Raw genomic sequence first — 24781 nt, forward strand, 5'->3', positions numbered from 1 at the left:
CGCAGCCCTCCCCGATTACCTGGGGTATCCCGCCCCCACCCATGAGGCGCAGCCGCCGCGCTGCCCTCCCGCCATCAGGGGCGCGCCATGGCCGCAGCGCTGCCCGCGCCTCGCCGGCCTCGCCTCTAATCCCATTAGCGCCTAGAGAAGCCCCATGTTATTTTAATCGCCTCCCCGGCTAACGGTGTCGGTTGTAAGGTAGCAATAACCGAGCTCCGGGGCAAACGCCTCACCGCCTGCCGGGGCGGCCCCGTGAGGGGGAAGGTCAGCAGGAGGGTGGGGTGAAGCGAGGCGAGGATAGGTACGGGTGAGTTAAGGATGAGGGCGACAGCAGTGCTCAGGCGAAGGTTTGGACAGCGCATCCCGCCAAGTCTCCCTCAGGAAGGGCGGCTGGAAGGCAGCTCCCGCCGCGGGACCATAGGAGGCACCCCTAGCACCTGCACGGGGAACCGCACTTAAAAACCCTGGTGAGGCCACAGGGAACCGGAAGGCAACCCCTTTTTTATTTTTTTTATTCCCATGCGAGGAAAGCAACTGGAACATGTTTGAGACTCATATGATGATAAAGCCGAAGTATTAAATTTGTTTTAGAGGGGTGCCCACCTTCTGGGTGCTTAAGCACAAATAGCTGAACGTGTAACTGTGTCATGGCCTGAGGTGTGACACAGTTATTATGGCTTTAATCTGTTCTCTGCCTTCCTCCTCAAGCTCAGCACTAACAGCAACAGAAGACTGTGGTGTCTGAGAAGTGCATTTGGAGTAAGTTCTATCATCTCGTACAGTATGATTGGAGACCCTCAGTGCAAACATCCTTGAAATGAGGGGTAGCACTTAGCTGGACACGTTGATCAATGGTGGTGGGAAATACTGTGGCCTGGGATACCCTGTTTACGCACGTAGATAGATATTTTGCGGAGTGCAGATAAGAACAAATCCATGCTGAAGGGACAACTTTTCATTAAGCTGCTATAATGTGAAGAGTATGAGTTGTAATCCTTACCCTGAGTTGAGAGCCTGAGGTTGCACTGTCAGCTAGGAAGAAATAATGTGAATAGTATTGTCACTTTTTGGCTCAGAGATGAGCGTTTCAGTGATTTTTTGTGTGTGTGTGAATGTGTAATATATACCTCAAGGCTGCAGTGAGCTGCATTCTGCCTGGGCCTGTTCACTACACAGGAAGCAGAGAAGATAAATGCAATACTTAACAAGCACAACAGATTTTAATTAGAAACACAATAGTTGCATTACTGTAGTCAATGAGTTAAATGGCTTTGCATTTTCAGCCAAGAAATCTGATGTTCACAAATGTCCTGAAATTCTGTGTCACAAATGCTTAAAAAAATTCAAATGGCAGCTTGATGTCCAGTATAAGCATGTACATCTCCAGCTCTGAAGATACTGTTAATGGGCTCTTTGACTTGAAGAGCTCAGGCATTACAAGCAATGAGGGATGGCTAACTTGAAATGATTAGGAAGATTAAGGAGGTGGCATTAATTGTTGTACTTAAACAATGCTCTTAGCATGCTAACTGGTAAGTATATATCTTATATACACAGTGTATCAAATTAGTTTGAAAACCTGTAGAGTTCTTACTTTGCCTTAAAACCAAGAACTGTAAAACGAACACATTGCTTTCTCCTGTGTATCTAGTCATCATTAGCTGGCTGAAAAAACTCTTGTTGCCCACACATGTTATAAGAGAGTAAGTGTGGGCTGGATTTTGATCTCTACAACATTAACAGAATTCTAGAGACATTGTAATTGAAAGAGTCATTTACATTTGTGCAATACTATTAAGAAAATAGTATGCACCTTAAAATGGTAGGAGGTACTGACTAAAATAATGATGAGACTGTATTAGTATAGATATTGAATGTTATTTGTTATTATTAAGTATATGAATGTTACACCTGTCAGCTAGAAAAACATACCTCATGTAGAAATTCTTGAAAAAAAAATCTAGTCCTAAGCTGGTTGTAGTGGTAGAAATTTTGTAGATCAGACAATCTATGGATATGAGGAAGCAAAGTTTATTTGAAAGATGATAAGCCTGGAAGAAGCAGGTAAGCTGTCGGAGGTTTTTACTTTGTAAAAGGACTGTGTATCACAGAATCCCAAAACACTGTTTTTCACTTTTACATTGCAAGTTTGGGACATAAGTTTATTTTTAGTATTGATATACAAAAGAGTTAAGAAATGTGGTAACAGTACCTTGCATAAAGACTTACAATGGAGCATGGGTGTATATTCAAAACTTCTTTAAAAGTCTGTAACGTGATTCCTGTTCCTAATTCAATAGGGATTCCTAAATCTATTTAAATTTGCTAAGTAATGACAGTAACTCCAAATTTAGCTCTATAGTTTTCAACTATTAAATTACATGCATCTCGTATTAACAAATTAACTTAAGCCCATTTTATGCACCATCTTCTGTACTTCTTGATGTGCATTACAGGTATAAAAAACAGTTATTAATGAAGACACTTCATCCTCTAATTTTAATTGGCATTATTTCTGTTTCTCTTGTACCTGTTCCTTCTTAGTGTGGCTCCATTATATATTGCCTTTCAGAACATCTTACTTTAAGCACCAATGTTTTACATATATGATGAAAGAGTAAAAAGATCCTGTCTTTCTTGCCTTTCAGACAACCAGCCTATTTTTAACAGGAGTCAATCAGCAACTTCCAGATTAAGGGAAGCGTTCGGACATCCCACTGTTAGCTCCAAGCCCTGCATGGACCTGTTTGCTGAGCTAAGACCAAAATTTCTAAGGTAGATATCCCTGCAAGAGAGGCTCTCTGATGCTATTTGCTGTTCTCCATGCAAACCAGTTCTGTCTAAATACACTGTCCTTCACTGCAGAAAGCTGGAACATTTTTTGAACCTAGTGTGTGTTTTAAAAGCAATTTAATTCCTGTTAAGTTAATATAGCTGTTTCATAGGGCTTTTTTCAGTACAAAACCAAGCAGAACCATACTAATTTCTTAATTTTATTTGCTCAGGTAACTCAGCTGCAGGCTTTACCTCAGAACAAGCTATAATCTATTTCTTACAGTCTGTGATGCCCTGGCCTCTTCTGAAACCTGTCTCCAGAATGACCTTCTGATGCACTTCTTGGCTCAGAGAACAGACTGCTCTTTCACAGCTACAAGTTGCAATGTTGTGTATGCCTGCTACACTGAGTGGATGTGCTCTTGGCACAGCTCCACCCATGATCGTATGTTTACACCGGGACAGTGGTGTATGCAGAATATCCATGGAAGGAGCCCGAGAAGGTAGAGTTTAATGCCAGTGTGTGTGATCATCTCGGCCCACACCATGGTGATTTTAGGCTGTTGTCAGCAGCAGGAGACTGACTCACTGCAACTCAGAGGGTGCCACTGAGGCAGTTGTACATTGGGAGCTCCCATCAGCTGCTAAGACTGAGGAAGCGCAATTGTGGTGTAAAGCTATTTTCATCCTAAGTTGTGCCTCTTGTTTTTTCCATCTTAATGTTGATAGTATATATATGAAATTACAGGGAGTGCAAAGCAAGATTTGGCAGCATGATCTACCTCTTCTAGATTTGATTTCAGTAAGCCTGTCACTGGGATTGCGGAACCTTATCTTGCTTTCCGTTATCATCAGCCTTATCACACAAGCCTGTAGTGCCAGTTGTCACTAGGTGCCATCCTTTTCAAACTTTCACTTGTGTCAGTTTTGACTGTGCTCATAGGATGAGCGGAAATTTAGGTCTGACTCAAAAGACTTTGGAGACACTATAGAAATGCACTTTTTAAGTCTTAGGTATGCTTAAATTACTTCAGATAATGTAGTTTTTCTGGAATAATGTAAGGAAAAAGAAACTACGCTTCTAACTGGCATTGCTGTGCTAGTGAACAAGCAAAAATGCTTTTTATTTGCTGATGTGGCTTACTTTGTTCAACAAACCGGTATAAGCTACTGTTTGGCAAAAAAAAAAAAATCCTACCAGAATAACTGGCATCTTTATTAGTAATGTAATGGTTGCATTGGCAACTTTTGAGGGCAGATTAGACCTTAATGGCACATTTCTAGCATTCAATTGCATTGATTTTTAGGCTTGCAAAATTTATTAGAACTAAATCTAACATTAAATAAACTTGCTGCTGGTTTTATGGAATATTAAATAATGTCTTTTATTTGCATCTTAGGATAGTCTTAATTTTATCTGTACTGTGCATAAAACAGACACTTTTCATTACATGATCTGTTCCATATAGTTCTCAATACTGTGCTACTGTGTGTGCTGAAGAGTTAACATTTTGTTTGCTTCTAGGATGAATCTGTTCCCCTTGCTGACTTTTACTCCAATGATTGATAAAAAAATCTTGATAAATGTCATGTTCTATGCTTCTGTGGTATTTAATATGATTTGGGAACTTTGTATTACACAGTTCAGTTGGTAAAGTGGCAGAGTCCCAGACTGATAGAATACAGTAGTGACATTAAAACACAACATTAGTTGACTGATCTCTGTCTGTAATTTAATCAAAACGTGCCTACTTACTAAGGAAGGTTTTTTTCTGCAGGAGTTGTTAGTAATGTGAACTTGTATAGTTAGTCAGTTATAGTAATAATATTAATAAAGATTTCCATTAAAGCTATTGTAACCGACTTCCTTGCTGTTTCAATCTGTCATGTGTAAACTTTTTATATCTTCCATTTCCTTTCCAGAAAAAAAGAGACGAATCACATCTATGAAAGGCAAAGCAATTCAAAATCTCCAAGTTTGTCGGATGCAATGACTCTGGGGGTTATTTTCTCCCTCCTCAGAAGTAAGCAAGAAGTGTGTGTGTTTGTGTGTTTCCTAACTTCATTTAAAATACATAATTATGTGACTTTTTCTGATCTACTACGGTTTCTTTGTACTCACATTAATGTATTTATTGAAAATAATGCAAAGGGTTTTACCTGGCCTATTACAGCTTTTTTTCATAAAATACATATTAAGTGAAGGTTATGTAAATATATATGAGAGATAAATACAGTATCATCATAAAAAATAAACAAAAACACCTGAAGGAATTTTCCTATCACACTTTACTGTGGAATTGACAGTGTACACAAAGGGAAGTTTTCACATTTCTTTGAAGTGTCCTCATGAGAGACTGGCTTGGCTGGTGGCAGAGAACTGTGGGTCTAAGTGGGTACAGTAGTGAACTGACACAGACATTTAAAACTAGTTTGCATTTTCTGAAACTGTTCATCCTGATCATTCATTTGAGCTGCCAAAATAAAAAGAAGTAAATAATTTTGCTTTGGAAGGAAAGAATGTTCACCTTGTTTTCTCAGAAGAAGAAAATATCTTAAGAGAATTTATTCACAGAATAAAAAATTACTGTGGATTAGCAAGAAGAAAGGGTTTTCTAAATTAAGCAATTGAAATATTTACAAGAAACTTGTGAGCAAGTATCCCTGTTATACTATATAATTACAGGGCATTTAGAAGTGGTTTTCTATACACATAGTGTTAGTGCTGCTCTACCAAGTCTGATGTGGAATTGCTTTATACTATTAAAACCAAATTTTAAATTACTGCAAAAATAAGAATACTATTAAAGTGAGGAATTCAGGCTAGACTAAAGTGGACTTGTACAGCTGCTGTCCAGTGATTTTAGATATACCCATTCCTTGCAAGCTTGTAATGCTAAGATTTTACTCTTAAAAGAAAAAAAAAAAAAAAAGAAAACTACCCTAAGTCAAAATTATCCAAATATCACATTATGCCTGACAAGCATGACCCTCTCACAGGATAAAATAAGCTTAATGTAGAAAAAAATAAGCATATGCATGAATTCCATTAGTGCTCTCTGATACAGCTTATTCATGTAGAAAACTACTGGAGGGAAGAAATCACCAAGCGTACAATTTCAATGTGAGATGCAAAAGAAAGAGAAGCGTAAGTAACATCGCTTCCCAGAAAAGATTCTAAGGAATAAAGTGCCATCTGCAACACATCACAGTCTAAGTACACAAAGATCTAATTAATTAATCTTGCTAACTGCGTATTGGTAGAGCTGTGAGCCTCTGTAACTCTGAGGTGAGGTGTGATCAGGCCTTGCTATGATTTTGGGATGTAGAGTTGTTAATAGCTTTCATTTTTAGATGCTATGCCCGATGGGGAACCCTCCAAGCACACAACAGTTAAAAAAAAATGGAAGATTGTGAAAAGCAGGGGATAATTACTCTTCCCTGGAGGAAGGGTGTAAAATTCTGAAAAACAAAAATTCAGAATATTGCAGGCTGGGAAAAAAATATGGCTATCTGAACTGCTGTGGTAGATGTGTTATAGAACCACTGTGAAAAATCTGGAACGAGGACCAATTCATATGGCTGCACTCAGTTGTCTGGAAAGACTACTTGCTTTGCCCCTTTTGTTTTCAGTTCAGTGGTGAGTTTTGTGCACGGTACCTGTACACATCAGGATAAGTAGATCAAAATGACAGAGAGTATTACTAAAATTTAAGGAGTTTCTCTTGCCAAAATTTATAAACATGCCTAATTTTATAAATTATTTTTATGTTATAAATAAAAATATCTAATTATCATTTATTTACAATATTATAAATATGAAATTTATAAATTCAGAGCCTTATTTAGCATCTTTAATGTCTTTAATTAAATGCTGATAAGAAAGTTTCCACATTCATAAGATACAAGTCTGAAGGTTAGCTGGATGTTTCCTGAATGTATTGAAATTGTTTATAATGTGAGTTGAAGACCGTTTTATATCTCTAGCTGTATATTTGCACTTACTACAAATATGAAAATAATTTTTCACTTTCAAGAAGAAAGTTGCTCTTATTAGAGTGTATAAAGCTGTTCTCATTATCATGTGTATGACTGTTAATATTATGCTATTTTAATCAGATTAGCAGTACAATGAAAATTAATGTAATAGGATTTGCTATAATTAGAGGCAAGTATACAGTAATCTACTATGAAAAGAACACAAAAAATGTCAGTGGAGCTCATTACAGGGATATTGTTTATGGTAATTATTCAAATTTTTTAAAAAACATGCTAAGTCTGATTTTAATAATTTTTTTTTCTTGACACAACTTTAATAAAACAATTCAACCCAGAAATGTTATTACTGTTCAAGTATTACTCTTTTCTGGGCCAGAAAGAAGTGGAACTAACTACAAACAATTTTAACAACTGAAGGAGTACAAGCTGCTCTTTTCATTGTCCTGTCCAAATAAAAGATACAATGAAAACAAGGAGTAAAAATGATAAAATAGTGCTAAACAAGATTTTTACAACATAGATGAAGGATCTAAGTGCTCAATATTTATCAGTATTAATACACCTCAAATGTTCCTATAATTCCAGGGAAACATACATGAAAATTTGGTTCAGATTTCAGATCTGCTTCCCAAATGATTATACTGTTATTGTATACCTGTCTCTTGTAACATTCTCATAGATCATAAAACTTAAGATACACAAATGAAGCCTAAAAGATGGACATTAAGAAATGAAAAGCTAACTTAAAAGTATAGTTAAATGTAATAGCAAAAACTTTGATGCTGCAGGGAATTTTTTTGGTATGTGGGACTCCACCTGGTGAAAGAATCAGCTTGAACACAGCAGGGTGAAGGACTGGTTCCTATGATGTCACTTTTGCTGTCATTAGTAATTAGGTGATGCCATCCCTAGTGCCATGGTACCCTGTCCCACTGGAAATTCAAAATACAGTACTGGGTTACAGTGTGCATCTACAAAGCTTTCAAGAGTCCAACATGAATATTTTCAAGAAAAAACAAAACTATTCATGCTGCTAAGAATCTGCAAGATCTGGTCTTTTAGTCACTGAGTGTTTAATTTTGAGGAAACAGCAGAGGTAGCACTTGTAACATCCTAGTGAGATAGAGCTCTCCCGTTAAGGATGTGTGTGTGAAGAAGGGTTATATATTAAAAAAAGAAATTCATGAGAGAGATAAAAATCAGCTGAAAGGAACTCTTGAGCCAAGTTTTGAAAATGTTTCAAATTATGAAAGCCTAACTTCAGACAATATATGTCTCTGTATCCCAATTCAACTTTCTTTTATTAAAAAAAATTTATATTAAATTGGACCAATATTTTCAATGTGAAAAAAATTTAATATATGTCATTTTTTCAGGTGTATGGAAATGAAGAATACAAAACACTTTTTAGTTTCTTTCAAGAATATCAAATACAAAAGAAAGAACAGATCTGTTAATTCTAGCTACATGTAGTTTTGAATATCAAGCAAGTATTTTTCTTACTGCATCGAATACATAAGGGATGTACATTCATCTATCTTTTACTAACCCGTGTCAAGACTTTTCTAGATTCTAGTCATTTATAACAATAAAAATTCATGTGCAGATCAACAATCTTGCTACAAACCAAATTTTTATATCAAATAAGCAATTTTCTGTCCTCTGCTTCAGAGAAGAAACAATCAATTCTAGCTTCTTTTATACACTGCAGTTATTGATACTTTTGGCATAGATGATCTGGCTCCAAATTTGCTGTGAGTAGACCAATTTTTTTTTTAATTGCCCCAGTATAAAAATAAAACTGCCTTTATGGCATTTCTGATGTTATGCTATCAAATTGCATAAGGCCTTCCTTCCTGGGCAAAGCATGAATAACAAAAGAGAAAATGGAGGTAATTAAGCAATTTGCCATTCGTCCCTTAGCAGAGAGTACAAAATTTTGGGTTTGCGTTGTGGGGTGGGGTATGGTGTGGTGTGAGTCAGTCCCTTGGTTTTAAGCAAAAGAATAACACAAATAATGCACTAGTAAGGTTTTGTCTGGTAAAGTAAATAGACTTAAATCAGCTTTTGCCATTATGGCAGTTTATATAACATTTTCCTGGTTTTTATAATATTTCTCTTGCTTGTTTTTAGACATTATAAAACCAGAAGCCTGCACAAGACTGTTGTACAAGATTTTATTTGTCCAGTTTAAAATTGGTCATCACATCAGTATTTTCTGATACTGTAATATTTCTACTTCCTAACATGTTTCAAAAACAAATTGGCAAAAGCTATGAAGCAAAGTTATATTTTAATATACTCTCTGTTCTTTCCTTTTGTTTGCCTCTAATTATTTAACGTGTTTGCTTGGAGATTTGAAAGAAAAAGCAAGACCATGTTAGGGTCAGGTGTACTCAGTTGGCATAAATGAATAAGGCCACATGGAAGTGATCATTTTATACCATGTGAAGGTCTGATAGCATGGTCTAATCCATGCATTTTGCTGAGTGTTGGGAACAGTATTTCTCATGAGTGATTTCCTGAAGGTGACCTAGATGGTGTCTGTCCTGAGATCTGTCATGCTGTGATCTGCATGACTGCAATGGCAGCATGCACCATGTTAAGAGTTATGGGATAATGACTCTTCTCACTAGAACCGACTACTTTTTTTCTTTTTCTCATTACACACTACCAGGTTTGAGATCTCACTTGCTCTCTTGCCAAGTAATCAATTTGCCCACCATCTGCATGTAAAGAGCACCCAAGCAGTTAGGAAACTGACTGGTTCTTACTCAGTACTGTGGTTTCTTGAGAGCTATTCTTTGGCTCTCCAGACTTTGGAGCCCCAAGAGAGTATACAACAAAAATGGAAATGGTGCTTATTGTTTAGTTAAAGAATCCTACTTTTTTTCTGTGAATTTTTTTTTAATAATGTACAAAAGATAAATTTTGAAGATTAACTATTAGAGCCATAAATAGACATCTCTCCTGGCACCCTGAACATCTCTGCAAATCTATTCCTTTTATTGCCGTAGTGCAAACCCTTCCTCAGAACCATCTGCAACACTACTGAGATTTGAAAACCAGAACATAGTAAAAAGACCATAGCTTAATGGATAATGATCAAGGACATTCTCAAACTCACTGCACTTATCTTCCAGACAACTGCCCAAGCAGCTAAAGCACCTCTTCATTGGTCTCACTCCCAAGTGAAAGATATAAACACTACAGAAGCCAGAGAACTTCTCTAAAGAAAACCAGCTGATTTCTCACACAAATCTAGTGTGATGTTCCTCCTCCAAATCTTTGCTGGACCTTAGTGACAAGCAAATAGAATGAATAAAGCAGTGACCACACAATGGAACAAATAAATAGCAATGACTATTCAAATGGAATTAACAACATCAAGCTTCTTATCTGCTCATGTAGCCAAAAGTGATGATGTTCCACTCATTGTGAGTGACCTCGCAGTGGCTAGAGATAGCGTTTTGCAGTGCTGACAGTTTGAATGTGTACCAGAGTACACTGTCACTAAAAGAAAACATAGATCTAGAAGACAGAAGACATAGTGTTTGTAGGAACAAAGCAAAAATACCAACACTTGCAAGTAGTCACTGCAACACACATTCAGTCTGGTGATCTGTGCACATCACTGTGACAGCAGCAATAAATCACAAGCTCTGCAACTGTTCAGAGGAAAGGTTTCCTGTGAACCTGAAGCCAAAATTAAGGTGGATCACGTGGTATTGGATTTACTCCATTCAATAGATAAGTTTCTGGTTATCTTATTATGCAAAAAACATACATACCATCTGTCTTAGGCATTTATGAAATATTATTACTGTGGTATCTGTACCGTGAACAAAACAGAAATAGACTCTGCTCTTGCCTTCCTGTATTTTCATATGATCACATCTCTAAGTAAGCTGCATTATTTTCAAATGATCTTTTCTACTGCAACTTCTGAAAGCATAGGTGTCTTAGCATTGTATTGCATCTTTTACCTGGTCATCCAATCAAAGGTATTTATCTTTGTAATTCCTACTGACTTCTGTAAATTTTGACAAAATAGTGCTATTCCACCAAAATAAAACATTAAACTCTCTTACACAACTTGAATCTCAAAAATTTCTAATGGATGGAAAACACACTAAGAAAAATCATTCAGCATAGCAGCAGAATAGTTGTCCAGTAGCAAAGAAGAGAAGTTCTACATAAGTATTCTGATGCTGCTCTGGTTGCAAGGAATTTTATTCTCTTGATGGATTTAAGATTAGAGTAGCACCAATGTCATTTCTCAGTTACTTGCCGTCCTACTTGATGCAGACATCTGACATCTCATGACAAATCTGATGCTGTAGAAGCTCAGCTTCTCTCTGGTGAACTGTATTACAAATACAACCAAATTCAAGGTCATAGCTAAGATTCTAAGTGAATATGATAAGATAGAATTAAATATAATGCATAGAATCTCATCTGCATTTCTGTCATCTCTTGTATGAGCGTCTCTGAAGGAGTTATAATTGTGAATAAATACAACCTCAAGATTGATGAATTTCTGGGGGAGTTGGCTACAAATGTTATCTGAAGATTCATATAATCTTCAGACTGAAATTGCATTTTCCATTTTCTTTGCCATAGGTCTTTTACAAAGAACATCAAAATAAGAGACACTGCTTTTCCCTTACAAAGGCATTGTCATACTGTGTTTATCTGCTCACACACCTAACAAGCACCAGTGACAAATTATTTTAAGATTACTCTATGTCCTCTTCTAACCTACTGTACATAATCTTATCACCTCTTGTCTCAGTTTGTTTCTCCAAATGTCATTAGCATGCTTTAGTCTAGCAACCAGCTACTTGTCCTTTGAATTCAATTGGCCTTCACTAGGTGGTACAAGAGAAGAATATTTTCTGCTATTTTCAATCAAGAAACCTTGAAGAGACATTCTTGTTCTTCACATGTTTTCTGGCTAGCATTGAATAGAAAGAGACTAGTAAGGAAGCAACCCATATAAAAGCACTACAGATTTCATCTTGACTTCTTCTGCAGACCCAGTATTGAAACATCTTGAGACATTTTCATGGAGTTTCTTGCTAGCCTTGATGTGCTTTCTTTTTTTGATGCTTCCCTCTCCAATATCGTAAGCTAATTTTTTCTTTGCAGTCTGTTCCAAGTGTTTTACAAAGAACAAATTCATCTTGTATCACCTACACAAAATGACAATGCTGTCTCCCATTTTTTGCAGCAGCAGCAGCGCTGAAGTTACTCATAAATTGTCCTGTGCGTTTGACATACAGCCAACAACTGGAAGAAGCAAACTCACCCCTCCCCAGGTATTTTTCTTCATTTTGTAATTTCACTGTATTTACCAGACACTGTTAGTTACTGTGGTATATATACTTATTTTTACTTTTGTCAACCCAGAGAAAAGAGAAGCACCGTCACTTGATTTGCACATCCCAGTTTTCTGTAATCTTCTGAATAATTAATGGAACACATATAATTGAGCTGTTTATATGAACAAAGTTTACATGTGGTTTATAAAGCTTGTTCCTTTTTTTGCATTTGTTGTAGTAGGAATACATATCCTCTCACCTATATTTTAGAAATAAGTTCGTAAAGTTCTAAGGAAACTCACATGGAGAATAGGAGAATGATACTAAAGGGATGGACAAACCCAGGAAATCAGACAACTTTGAAAATGAACTTAAATGATCCTCTTGTTCCTACCCGCTGCATATTGCCTTTATTTTGCTGTGTCTGTACTAATAACAATGGCATATTTTCTTGTGTAAAGTACAGGAAGCCAGTGGGCCAAAGCCATATGTAAAATATGTTTCAAAATTCTGCAGAGTGGGATAAATGGGTAATCTAATGTTTCTTTATCAGGCAGCCATCATATGTCGGTATGCTGCCTGTAGCAACAGATAGCACAGTATATAACATTCTGAATTCTGTAACTGAGAAACACATTGAGCAAAAACCAGCTGTGCCTGGTTCCAAAAGTACTGCTTGTATTTCTACTTAGCTGAATAGACAGGGGTTATTCACAGGCAGTGTTTACCATTACTTTGGGGGAGGGTTTGAGGAAGGGAGAGAAAAACTCTAGCTATGTTTAAATGTCCTATAGGCTTTCTTATGTACTCCATGCTTTGATTAAAACCATGTGTTCCTGCTTGTCCCTCATCCTTTATCCCCTACAGAAGGAGCAAGTAGTGATAATTTGCAGCAAGATTTTTATGTAAGTGTCCCCCTTACATGGGTTTTGTGCGGAAGGGAAACATATGGTTCTGAAAGAGCATTAATACCCAGGTACAGCTGGTCTTTGAAGATTTTAAGTGATCTAGATAAAAAGAATTATCAAATGCCTCCCAAAGGAGACTGTGGCTTTATAACAAGTGTAACACTTATAGGGAGATGTCTATGAAGACCTAAGAATAGAGTGGGGGTTGTATTGGCAAAAGAAAAATAGACACATAAGCAAGTAAGACAAAAATAAACCCCACAACATGGCCAGTGGCAGAGAACTTAATCACAGTCTACCAGGTTGGCAATGAAGAAAAGGAAACTGATTAATTCATCTATTGTTATTAGTTAATGCAACAACCAAACATTTCTCCATGACAGCAATGTCTCTGCGCTAGGTTTTTATTATCCTGTGGCGCTGGCACTCCTATTACTCAGAGTTAACACTGATTTAAAACAGAGTTCTGTTTGCTTGATATAAAGACAGCTATCAGAAAAAAATTAGAGTCAGACCTTAGTGAGTATCAACCCTGTTTCCTATCTGAAAGACTCATTGGATTTAAAGAAAAGTCACTTTTAAAGAAGGAAAGATCTAAGGCAACAGATTTATTTGAGGAGCTGATCCCAAAAAAATATGTTCAATCTTTATTTTTATTGTACAGAAATATCATATAGTTCCAACCATACTTAATCAGGCTTCATTACTCCAGAGTCCCAAATAGAAATGCCAGAGCTGAGACTGGACAGTCATTAACTGTTCTTGTGCAGGGTAAAATGTGAAGGTGTATGTTCCCAGGAGAGACCAGATTTCCAAAGGGATAGAGAATAAACTTGATATAGAGAATGAGAAATTCAGAACAGAAAGTTCATAACAGAAGGTTTGGGGAACCTGGGAAATTTATGAAACTCCTATAGTTTCATGACTGCAAGAGGTAAATTAAAGGAGCAATAGAAAGTCAAGAGGAAAGATGGAAGAAAGTTGTATAATCCAGGCAGTGCTGTGAGAAGAGGAGCCTTGTCTCACTGGGATTGGTAGTAAATCCAAATCTTACTGTCAAATACAAACGAGAAAGCTAAACCACAGAATCAGAAGCCGTGGGCCAATTCTGCATAAATGAAGTTATATTTTGCAGGACTGCTCAAGATAAAAATCCATTTCAGAAATAAGCCACTACCCCATCTATGTTTACAGCAGCAATGAAAATGAAGTTGCTAATACAAAATAAGCACAAATCCATCATTTCTCCTGAATTCTGCAGAAAGAACGTATGCAGATAAGGTGCAAATCTAGTCCTGGGGCTGCCACTGGATAACATGCCCCTAACTAGAAGGATTAGAACTACCATGACATAAGAAATCCTAAGTTAATTTGGAAGTGGAACAGCTGAAGAAAGGCTATTAACAGAAGCTGGAATTAGAATGCGAAGTTAAATTGCTTCAGATTATTTCTGTCTGTGCTGATACTGGTGCCAGATGTGAAAGTCGGGTGAGATAACCATCTTTGAAACTACCAAATCTTTTGTAAGTCAGGGAGTTTAGGAGTCAAGATCAGAGATATTGTACCTATGAGTGTAATAAGAAAAAGTTCCTTTTAACCTTCTCATGTAAGATTGTAGCAATAAAAAAATGGAAAAGAGAATTATATGAAGGGAGGTTCATCTTTTATTTTTTTTTTAATGAGGACACTAAATATATTAACAACAAGTGAAAAGTTTAAGTTATGGTAATTATTTTATAATAACTAAAAGTTGCTTCACAGATTTTTAACAAGGTATGTCCATGGACCAGCTGGTAAGGACCAGCTTGACTAAGTAATTCCTCAAACCAAAAGTAAATATGCTGTGGTCTTAAGTAGGTCCAAGTTGCAGTGTTGTTCTATAATATCTGCATGTGTATTTTATAATGTTACAAGTTATTAAGCATGTTGATGTATAAAAATATGCAGAAATGTTGGCTGCTCGTAGATCATACAGCATGAAGAGATACTAGCTACATAACAGATTAGTAACAGCTGGATGATTTGGAACCAGAAGGCCTAACATGCCAGTACAGGGAAAATTTCACTCAGTTTACAGAACAAGACTACTTTACCTAGGGCAATAAAACAATGCCTCTAGATTGGATTTTGCAGAACCAGGGGCTCCCTTGTGAAACTGCACGATAACTTAGGCCTGACAAAGATGTCACAGGATCAAGGAGCCCAGCAGAGAAATTCAGCTGCCTGGAAAGATTCTGACTTGAGAAATTCTGATTGCTTGAAGAGTTGAAATGAATAAAGGAATTAAGCTTGAGGTTACAAAATTTAAAATGGAAGCCTATGCTTTTGTGCTGTAGTGTGTCTTTATGAATATTTCAATTTCTTTAAGAAATAGATCTGTATTCTGTCATCTTTTATCTTTAGAAAGATTTCATTTCATGAAGTGCTTAAGATTTTCTGCTTTTAGATTCTCTTTTGGCAGGGGGGTGGGTTTTTTCCATGGAAAGATTTTCCAGGTTTAATGCCGTATTTCAAAAGAAATTTTTTTTCGCTGTATTTTGTTCTTTCCCTTTGACAGCCATCATTGCTGAGTAATGCCCAGGGTCATACTTTTGAAAAGCAAATTCTTCCTTTGCAGCATTGCTGCAGGACCTATGGCAGGGTGTATATCCAGAGAATTAGGTGCTTATCCTTCTCTAAGGTATAGGTTGATGCCTGATATCAACCTTGATATATGGCAGAAGAGTGCCAGATGCAGATGGCTAAAGAAATACAAAAGGGGATATCAGCAGCTACAGAAATTGTTTTAGGGATATATAGACATACATTCACATGTATATACAATTTTGAAATATTAAGCAAGAAATGCATTAAATGTAAGGTATTTTGTTCCACCAGAAAGCATACAGCAGGCTACTAGTCCAGGTCATCAATTGCTTGGATAAAACTCCAGACTGAGCTAAAATCTTCACCACAGAGTGCAGAGAGCTTCAACTGAAGTCAAGAGGGTTGACCCAAAGTATCAAAGATAAAATTAATCTGGATAAAAAGTCCTGACATAATCCCTAGATAGCAGTTATTTTCCTAACAGAATTTATTACCAGAACAAAACTTGAAAAAAATCTCCAACCTTCTCACATCTGTTGGCAGAACATCAGTATATTTAGTAAAATACAATCATTTTCTCATGTAACAGATTTCCACCCTTAATAAATCTTAGTACAAAAAGTTACTAGCATTCAGCTCATACTTAGTGCCAAAACTGGACCAATGTCCTTAATGGGACATTAAGTATTAATATGGCATTGCAGAGGATTCAGGTCCTTCATTGCTAAATCCGGCTTAAACAAAACAAAGAAATTCTATTACTTGCAGAGAAATCAGAAGTGGACCTTAAATCACATGACAATTCAAGGGACAATCCTTGTAGAAGAATAGGGGGTCTTGCCAGTGAAGGTGACCAATTAACAAATCCCAACTGTGATGGTTACTTTTGGGGTTATTAGATGGGGACAAACTTTTTAGCAGGGCATGTTGTGATAGGACAAGGGGTAATGGTTTTAAACTGAAGGAGAGTCAATTTAGATTACATGGAACAAAGAAATTTTTTACAGTGAGGGTGGTGAAACACTGGCACAGGTGAGGTGGTAGATATTCTGTCCCTGGAAAAAGTCAAGGTCAAGCAGGATGGGGCTCTGAGCAACCTGGTCTGCAGTGAGGTTTGGACTAGATGACCTTTAAAAGGTCCCTTCCAACCCAAACTATTCTATGATTCTATTTTTACAGTCATATCACAGATACTTACAAGGACCTTAGAATTTTTCCCATTTATAATTTGATTTCCACTCCCCTGCTCCAGCATTTTTGTTCAACTGGTTTTAGGTTGGCCAAGACAAAATGTGACTAGTTGGTATATGACATGTTACCTCTGCAGTAGATGAACATATTTTGATTTCTACAGCACTGAGTCAGCATTCTGATGAGTTAGCATTTATATTCCCGACAGCTGTTTATTCCTCTCAATGTAATTTCAGAGATAAATGTCCAGAAGGGCCTTGGTGCCCCAGATCTATCAGAAAACATATTTAAGATATTCTGTGGTATTTAAATCATAAAAAAAAAAACTTATTCAGTAATGCTAGGACAAAAAGTGTTTAATTTTTAACATTAAATAACTAATTTAAATCTTACTATATTATTTTGAAATATAATCTGGTGAAAAGTCAAAGTATTTTTATTTTCTATGCAAAATCACATCATTGGTTTCTAAGGACATTATAAAATTTAAGAAATATACAGAAACTTCCAATCAGTATTTTTACTTTACTCCTTTTATTTAGTGTTGAGAAAGTAGCCTTTAGAAGAAAAGAAGAGATAAGAACCAGTGCACATAAAGGACCAAATGGTTCCTGGAGCAGCTGACTGATTGTGTCTTACTAAAGCCATGGGAGTAGTTGGCACAGTGGAACACAAATCTCCACAGAACGCAGAACCAGTAGACAAGGATTCACTGAATTCCGAAATTCTTCAGGTAATGCTGCAGGGTTATTTCAGCGAATATGGTGTAGGCTATGATTGTTCATATGCTGTCATTTTAATCTGCATTGTTGTTTTTATTCTTCTTGTAAAGCAGTGCAGATGTTGCAGAGTAGCACAGATTTTATTTTCCTGCATCACCCCTATAGAATTGGTGGGGTGTTCTACCTGATTTAGCACAGCTGCCTTAGCTTTGGACTTTAGTAAGAGTAAACTCTTTCTAGAAGATGTTTCTTCTGAACACTCTTCTGATAGATGTGCATTTATAATATGGTACGGAAATGAAATTTACTGTTAGCAAGATTATAGAAGTTCCTGTTACTCATGCAAAAATAAAATCCAGTTCTGAATCCCATTAAATTAATGTTTTTGATCATATATGGTGGCAATTAATTCTACAGATTACCTATGATTTTGCTAAGATAATACTTAATTGCTCTGTTTTTTCAGACTTCATTTTGCCTTGTCACAGGACAAAAAGAAAAAAAAGATTTCTAATTGTTTGGTTCATATCCTGTATTACCTGCCTTTTTTCTTATCCTAATCTCTAGTCTAAATCAAACAGTCCCTTTTTCAGACTCAGGTAGAAAGATATCTTTGCTTATTAAACTAATAATATATTTTGCCTGTATTTTTAATTTTGCTCTTACTGATTTTTTTTCTTCTTTTTTGGGATAAAGAACAGAGAACAGTAGAGAGGAGTTTTCCAATAGATTCTTTCTGCATCATAATACTTTGGCTGCTGTAGACAACCGACCAGTAGTTCTTACTAAACTTTCTGTATTACTGGCAAGTACTTTTCTTTTTTTTTCCTCCCCTGGTACCTATAAATTTAGAAGTAAAGATAATAGGCCAAATTAACTTGCAGGCAATTCCATTCATCTCCTTTATGACTGTGTCCATAAATGAACATGCAAACCAATGAATAAAACCATCATGGTTATTACTTCAGTAAAGTAAGGCTTTTAAAATACAAGGAGTACTTTTGATTCTAAACTCCTTAATAAAAACCCAAAACTTGAATGTTATTACCCTAGTATTTTTTTCCCGTGTGCTTACTTATGTCAATAAATGAGGTTAAACAGGAGGTGAAAGTCTTCTTCAATGTACACTAAGCTACGATGCAAACTTTATTGTGGAAAGAAACCATCTTGAATCTAAGCATTCAAGATCATTTACTTGGCTGTGACATATACACTGTAAAAAAAAGGTGTAAGTAGAAGATAATAATCTTTTTGATCCATTAATGAAAATTTATTCGGGCCATTTCTGTACAAGCATTGCATTGCCAACATAGACTAATGTATAGCTGTCTCAAAAATCATTAAATGCATCTTGAAATTGAACACTGGTTACAAATTATTATTATCCCTTCTAAAATCAATTAATAATTCTATTTCTGTATTTATCAGTTTTCCTCTGGCATTATAAAACATACTGAAGATTGCAGTGCCTGTACTGCAATTTTGTGGATGTTTGTTCAACATTCCACTTTGGTTTAAAAACATAGTGAAGAATGACCATCAGGGTCAATATACTTGTATAAAAATGTTCTCAGTTTAATGCTTTGCTTTATTCCCAGCTCAGTCTTAAATGACATGGAAAAAGAAAAGTAATTTGATTAATTGAAATGCTGCTTTAAGTGATTGTGTATATAGCTCTCTGCCTCTTGAGAAATCATTAGCTTGCACAGCAAACAGCTACATCTACTCTCACTGCAGGAACTCCAAGAACTTTGTGCTGACATTTGCAAGACTATTCATGCTGCATACAACACAAATTTTCCCAAACACTGTACTAAATACGTATATAGTAAATGATACCAAAAGCAACAATGATTTTTTTTTTTTCCCCTCATAAACTGAGTATCTGTTTCTTGGTGGTATTGTTACTTCAGGACTTCAGTGCCTGGAGTTCCCAGGTGACACTGATAGAGATTTATTCTGACCTAGAAGTGTTTACAATCTATGTCTTTATGGAAGTATTGCGATGACAAAAAGGTCAAAATTATGTTATTACATATAGTTCAATGCATTTTTTCCTCAGTATGCAAGCAGAGCATATGCTAACAGCAGTCATAGAAGAAATATTTTTATGGCAATTTTATGATTCAGTGCTGTTGGGGCTGGGCAGTAGCAAAGAATATGTTATTAATATTACAGAGGTAATCTTCCTAAGTATAGCCAAGACTTAAGACAGAAGGCTTCTGTGAGAAGGTTTTACTAAGATGCAGTCATTGTGTTATGATCTCTTACTAAAAGACTGGTTTAAATGTAAATTAAATCACAGCAAGAATATGTACATCCCCCAAGTGACAGATGAGCACAGTGACAGTGGGAATGCACACTGCCAGCTCCAGCTCATCTCTCACATAGCCCTTCTCAGACCTGAGACTTCCATTTCATTAACCTGTATCAAAACCCTTAGGAAACCACTAGAGCAGGCAGGAGTCATCTTAAGACAAGACTGCTGGGTGACTGGAAAGGCAGCTGTAAGACCCGAGCCCTGTCTGTGTCCGGTCTGCTATAACAGTGCCAACCTGGGAAGCACAGGAAATGGAAAAAGGCTCCTCTGATTAGTGAAGAGATGGCTTAAGATGTATATAGAAGCCCCATCACAGCTCCCAGAGACGTTTTCTGATGCAAAGAACAATCTTTTTGCCATTCCTTGCCAAGAATAGCCAAAAATAAGGTAGAGGCTGCAGTAATTAACTGTAAAAGCCAAAAATTAGGGAAATTCAATGATCAGAAAAAAACGTTTTCAAGGCCAAAAGCTTTCTATCAAGTTTTGTTGGAAGCAAAATTCAGGGAGAATAGATAAGAGGGGTCTGGATATTTTGAGACATGGGATATTGTGTGAGGAAGCATACATAATGCATTGCTATGGTAATGGTTGCCACAGTTGGTATCTTATGTGGAAAAAAAAAAAAAATCTGTAAAAGTGTACTTACACAAGCAACTGCTGCTTCAATCACAAGAGCAGTTTAGTTATCTATACTATCATAGAACTTCTCATATTTTACATTTTGTGTAGCAGGGGAAGCAGTTTACTGAAGTGACCATTTATATGGAGGAAATGTAGATTACCCTGAGCTGAGCAGGCTACTAAAGAAAGAGTCTGGTCTTTATTATGATGTACTGTACTTACAGGGTCTGATAACTGCTAATGTGCCAACAGTTGCAAGAAATTACAATAAGAGACTGGAAAGAGCTTTAAATGGTATTTCTAAAGTCGAAATATCCAAAAGACTTGGGAAAGACACTTGTTCTGAGCTCTTTATTTCCTTTGCTCTTCTCATCCTTCACTTCTCTTTTACACTTCTTTCTACTGCTGTCTATAGCCACGGCTTATCTGTTCCAGGTTCCAAACTGAGATAAGCAGCTTCCTGTCAAATGAGCCAATGCTGCTGGATGAATTGACCTTGACATGACTGCTGTGATGCCAAAAGCCACAAGCCAAGGGTGACAATTGTTACGTATGTCATGGCTAATTTGTATTGTTGATGCATGTCATAAAAATACCAGGTAGTAAAGACACAGAGGAGTGCAGTCCCTTGGTTTATTAAAATCTAATCTCTTGAACCTCAATAAACACTTGTGATCAGGCACAACCTGAATAAAACCTTTCCGTATGTATGTTACCTGTAGTATTAGCTTCTAGTTTGCAAAACACATTTGCCCTGATAATACAGGCAAAATTAGGGATGGCACCCTCAAGGCAGGAATACTGGCAGTGACTTGGGCATGCCAAGTAGCAGGTGTTTGGAGGAAGCCAGTCAAGGTTTCGTCTCACTATTTTCTGGCAAGAAGTGGCTGTTTTTCTCGATCCTTGATTGCATTGGCTCAATGCATCCTCTCTTGCAGAATACCATCCATGAGGAGGTGCATAATCCATGAGAATTTTCTCTTACAGATTCTTCCCACATAAATTTCATCAGGAGAGCAGGATTTTTTTTCTGTTTCCACTGCCACTACAAATCATTCAGATGTAGAGGAAAACAGGACCATTCATTAAGGAGCTCTGTACTCCAAGCACATCCAAAAACCTCCTTTGAGGACTAACTACTTCTCTAAGTAATCCCTGGAAGTAGGAAAATATGAGGTAGATGCAAGCACCAGAACAGCATGCAGTATTCCAGGTGTGAGCAAATTGTGGCATTATAGACTATTATATTTCCTGTTTTGGTCTTTTTTCCTTTCCTAAAAAACACTTGTATTTTTGGATTGCTGCCATGCACTGAGTTGATGTTTTTGTGAAAATGTCTGTCACAATCCAAAACTTTCACTTCTGAGTGACAACAGGCAACTCAGACTTTACCCCTTTATGAATAAAGCCAAGAACACATATATAATTTCACATTTATCTGCATTAAATTTCCTCTGCCATTTTTTTAACCAGTTACTTAATCTTAAGGCCCATTTACAGTGCTGTGCACAGCTCTCACACATCCTATGTTGAGTAAATCCTCAGCAAATTTTTCCACTTCACTGCTAAGATCTTCCAATCAATTTTCGAGTTTGTTAGGGAAAATCAATCCCCTGCAGAATTCTACTGGTGACTTCTCTCTGGGTTGTCCCTGTGCTCACATGGTTGAAGGCTTGTTGCAGGGGAACGTGGTATTCAGCATGGCTCTGTAAAGGTGCTGGGGAGCTGTGTGGCCCCTTGTCTTGGACTTCCTGCATGAGAATCATTTGCACTTCTGTGCTATGCTCTGTCCCTTGTGCTGGGATCTGCACACCAGCGAGAGCTGATCAACCCAGTCTGTGCCTTCCTCTGTGCCTGACACACTGGGCAGGAAGTGAGTGGATTATTTGGCATTTCCCAGCAGTGGAGGACTGTGCAATTTCTGTCAAGATTCTGCATTAACTGAGTTCTTCTTGAGAGGGATTTTTTCTATATGCAGTCCAGACCTATGGTCTTTGTCATCTGATTTGACCCCCGTGTAACATACCCCCTTTCATGGGATCAGACACAGGTAAAAAAGAATGAACTTCAGAAATCTAACTTCAAACCGAAGGTAGGACACTAATATCCTTTGCTAAAGGAATGCTTTGGGGCATAGAAAAAGTGTTTTAGAGCAAAGGAAGTTTAACAGTACACAGCCTTGTGACCCAAGACCCAATACAGCAGTTCAGTAGGGAAACTGTAGAATATGAGTAGGAAGTCCGTAGAAATACAATTTGTTTTCCTAAACATATCCAAAAAAAGGAATCATATATTAATCTGTTGGAACTGAGTGAGTACAGCCAAACAAATACAACCTAAACATTTGAATATCTATGGCATTTTATTATTAGGTTTTCACTTCATGGGCTTGATTTACCACTACAGTGCACTTAATTTTGCTGTCTTCATATGGAACATGGGTATGAAAGTTTCCAAATCAGCAAGGAATTCCAAATTCCTGAAGTGTGAAAATTATCATATCTCTGATTTTGGGCTCATACTCTTCACTGGTTTGTGTTTGGATGCCATTTTTTCTTCTCTGGGAAACACAGACTATGAATTTAGTTTGCCACATTCAATGAAGGAAAGGAAGTGTTTGCCACTATGCCTTTGAAACATCAAAGTTACATTTGCATGGGTTGGTAAGGAGCACAGACTCATTAGCGATGTTAGCAAATCAAACCGAGAAATGCTTCTAAATGTCCTGTGTGTATCCTCTGTATCTGTCTCCGTGTGTGTGTGTATTGTGTCTAGGAAAACAAATCATTATGCTATTGTTACAATTCTAAATAATCATTCACAGTTATAATTTCAAATAGGCAGCCAAGGAATTGTACTGTAGTGCAGTACCATCTAGTGGCCCCATTGAACAGGGCTTTATGGGAGACAAGTGTTCAGTGTTAACTGCTGAATGCTGCATTTGTTGATGCTCTTTTTTATTAGTGTCAAGTTTCTGAAGGAACACAAAACACATGCAAAATATGGCATAAACACTCTACTATCTAAACCAGTAATGATGTTTAGAGGTGTCAGATGCCAATATATGTCCAAATAAATTTTAGAAATCTGGTGCTGTGGCTTAACTCTGCACTTCTTTCTGAATAAATGCTGTTTACATGATTTGTATACATTTTTTGTTATTTAAAGCAAAGCAGAGACTGTTGCATTTACAATAGAACTTATAATTAGTGAAGTTTTGCCACACATAAGATTTTTTCCCTGTGCAAGATGATAATTTTCAAATCACAGATCACAGAATTTTCTGAGTTGAAAGGGACCCACAAGGATCATCAAGTCCAACTCTTAAGTGACTTAAGGCAGTCACATCCGGTGACTGAACCCACAACCTTGACTGGGTTATCAGCACCATGTTCTAACCAACTGAGCTAACATTGAAAACCAACTTATTTAAGAGCTGTGAAACACAATTCCAATAGATTCAGAAAGGTATATTCTACTGTGGAACTGAGCCATTCTAAAATTATAACGAAAGTGGGAAATCCATAAATCAGACTTCAAACGTGAATTAATTACATGCACTATAAAGCATGTATCACACAATCATAATCCATTTACATGAAAATGGAAAAGCTGCGTGCAAAAATCTCTTGTTGCTCACAGTGTGAAAATAGATGGCTTGTTTTGTAACAACTACAAAAAATAGTATCTGATTTTCACAGTTTGGATATTACTTACTCTGATAATTTATTTGACAGCCTCTGTAGCACAATCTTTTCTTAATACATGGGAAAGTAACATCTCTATGTACTATTAATGCTACTGAGAGTTGCTTCCTTCAGCATATTAGTTCTCAATCAATAGGAGAATAAAAACCGTTATTGGAGGAGAAAACAGAAAGTCCAAGGAAAATAATTAACTATTTTCTTTATGTTATCTGCATGATTTTTATAGGACCAGCACCAACTGTCCAGTGATGCTTGAGAGAAATATAAATAGAAAAAAACCAAACAACAGACCACCAAAAAACCCAAAAGACAACAACAACCTACACCAAAAATGTGTTGAAAACAGTATTAATTTGAGGTCATATTCAGGCAATTACTGACCCTACCTATAATTCCATCTATTGGTCTAATAGAGATTGTCCTGTTTTGGAGAGGATATTCTGGGAAAGAAGGTACAGAGAGGACAATGAACAGAACTCGGGACAATATTTTCTGGCCCAAAACCAGACCAAGACCATATCCTTAGTACTGACTTGCAGAAGTCATGCAATATGGTACTTCTGTCTGATATTTTTGTGAGGGTATTTGTAGTTAACCTGCTTGCCCTAAGAATTCATAGACCAAATCC

General features: G+C 36.8%; 1 protein-coding gene and 1 long non-coding RNA gene across 12 annotated transcripts in view; one reads left to right on the plus strand and one right to left on the minus strand.

Moving 5' to 3' along the window:
• The window catches only part of TJP1 (tight junction protein 1), a 190283-nt gene that overhangs the window by 159390 nt on the left and 6112 nt on the right, over positions 1-24781 (minus strand). The gene's annotated exons all lie outside the window — the stretch shown is intronic.
• LOC108447516 lies at positions 36-21519 on the plus strand. 4 transcript variants are annotated; one of them, XR_001863120.1, is made up of 6 exons: positions 36-467; positions 2671-2775; positions 3059-3278; positions 4699-4799; positions 12008-12095; positions 17326-18714. It is a non-coding gene; the product is annotated as an uncharacterized LOC108447516 (long non-coding RNA). The 4 variants fall into 4 exon arrangements; XR_001863125.1 differs by lacking the exon at positions 36-467 and adding an exon at positions 20882-21519 and having other exon boundaries at positions 475-2775; positions 17326-17516; XR_001863127.1 differs by lacking the exon at positions 2671-2775.

Source organism: Corvus brachyrhynchos, unplaced genomic scaffold, assembly GCF_000691975.1.
Source record: "Corvus brachyrhynchos isolate BGI_N302 unplaced genomic scaffold, ASM69197v1 scaffold200, whole genome shotgun sequence".
Classification (NCBI taxonomy): Eukaryota; Metazoa; Chordata; class Aves; order Passeriformes; family Corvidae; genus Corvus; species Corvus brachyrhynchos.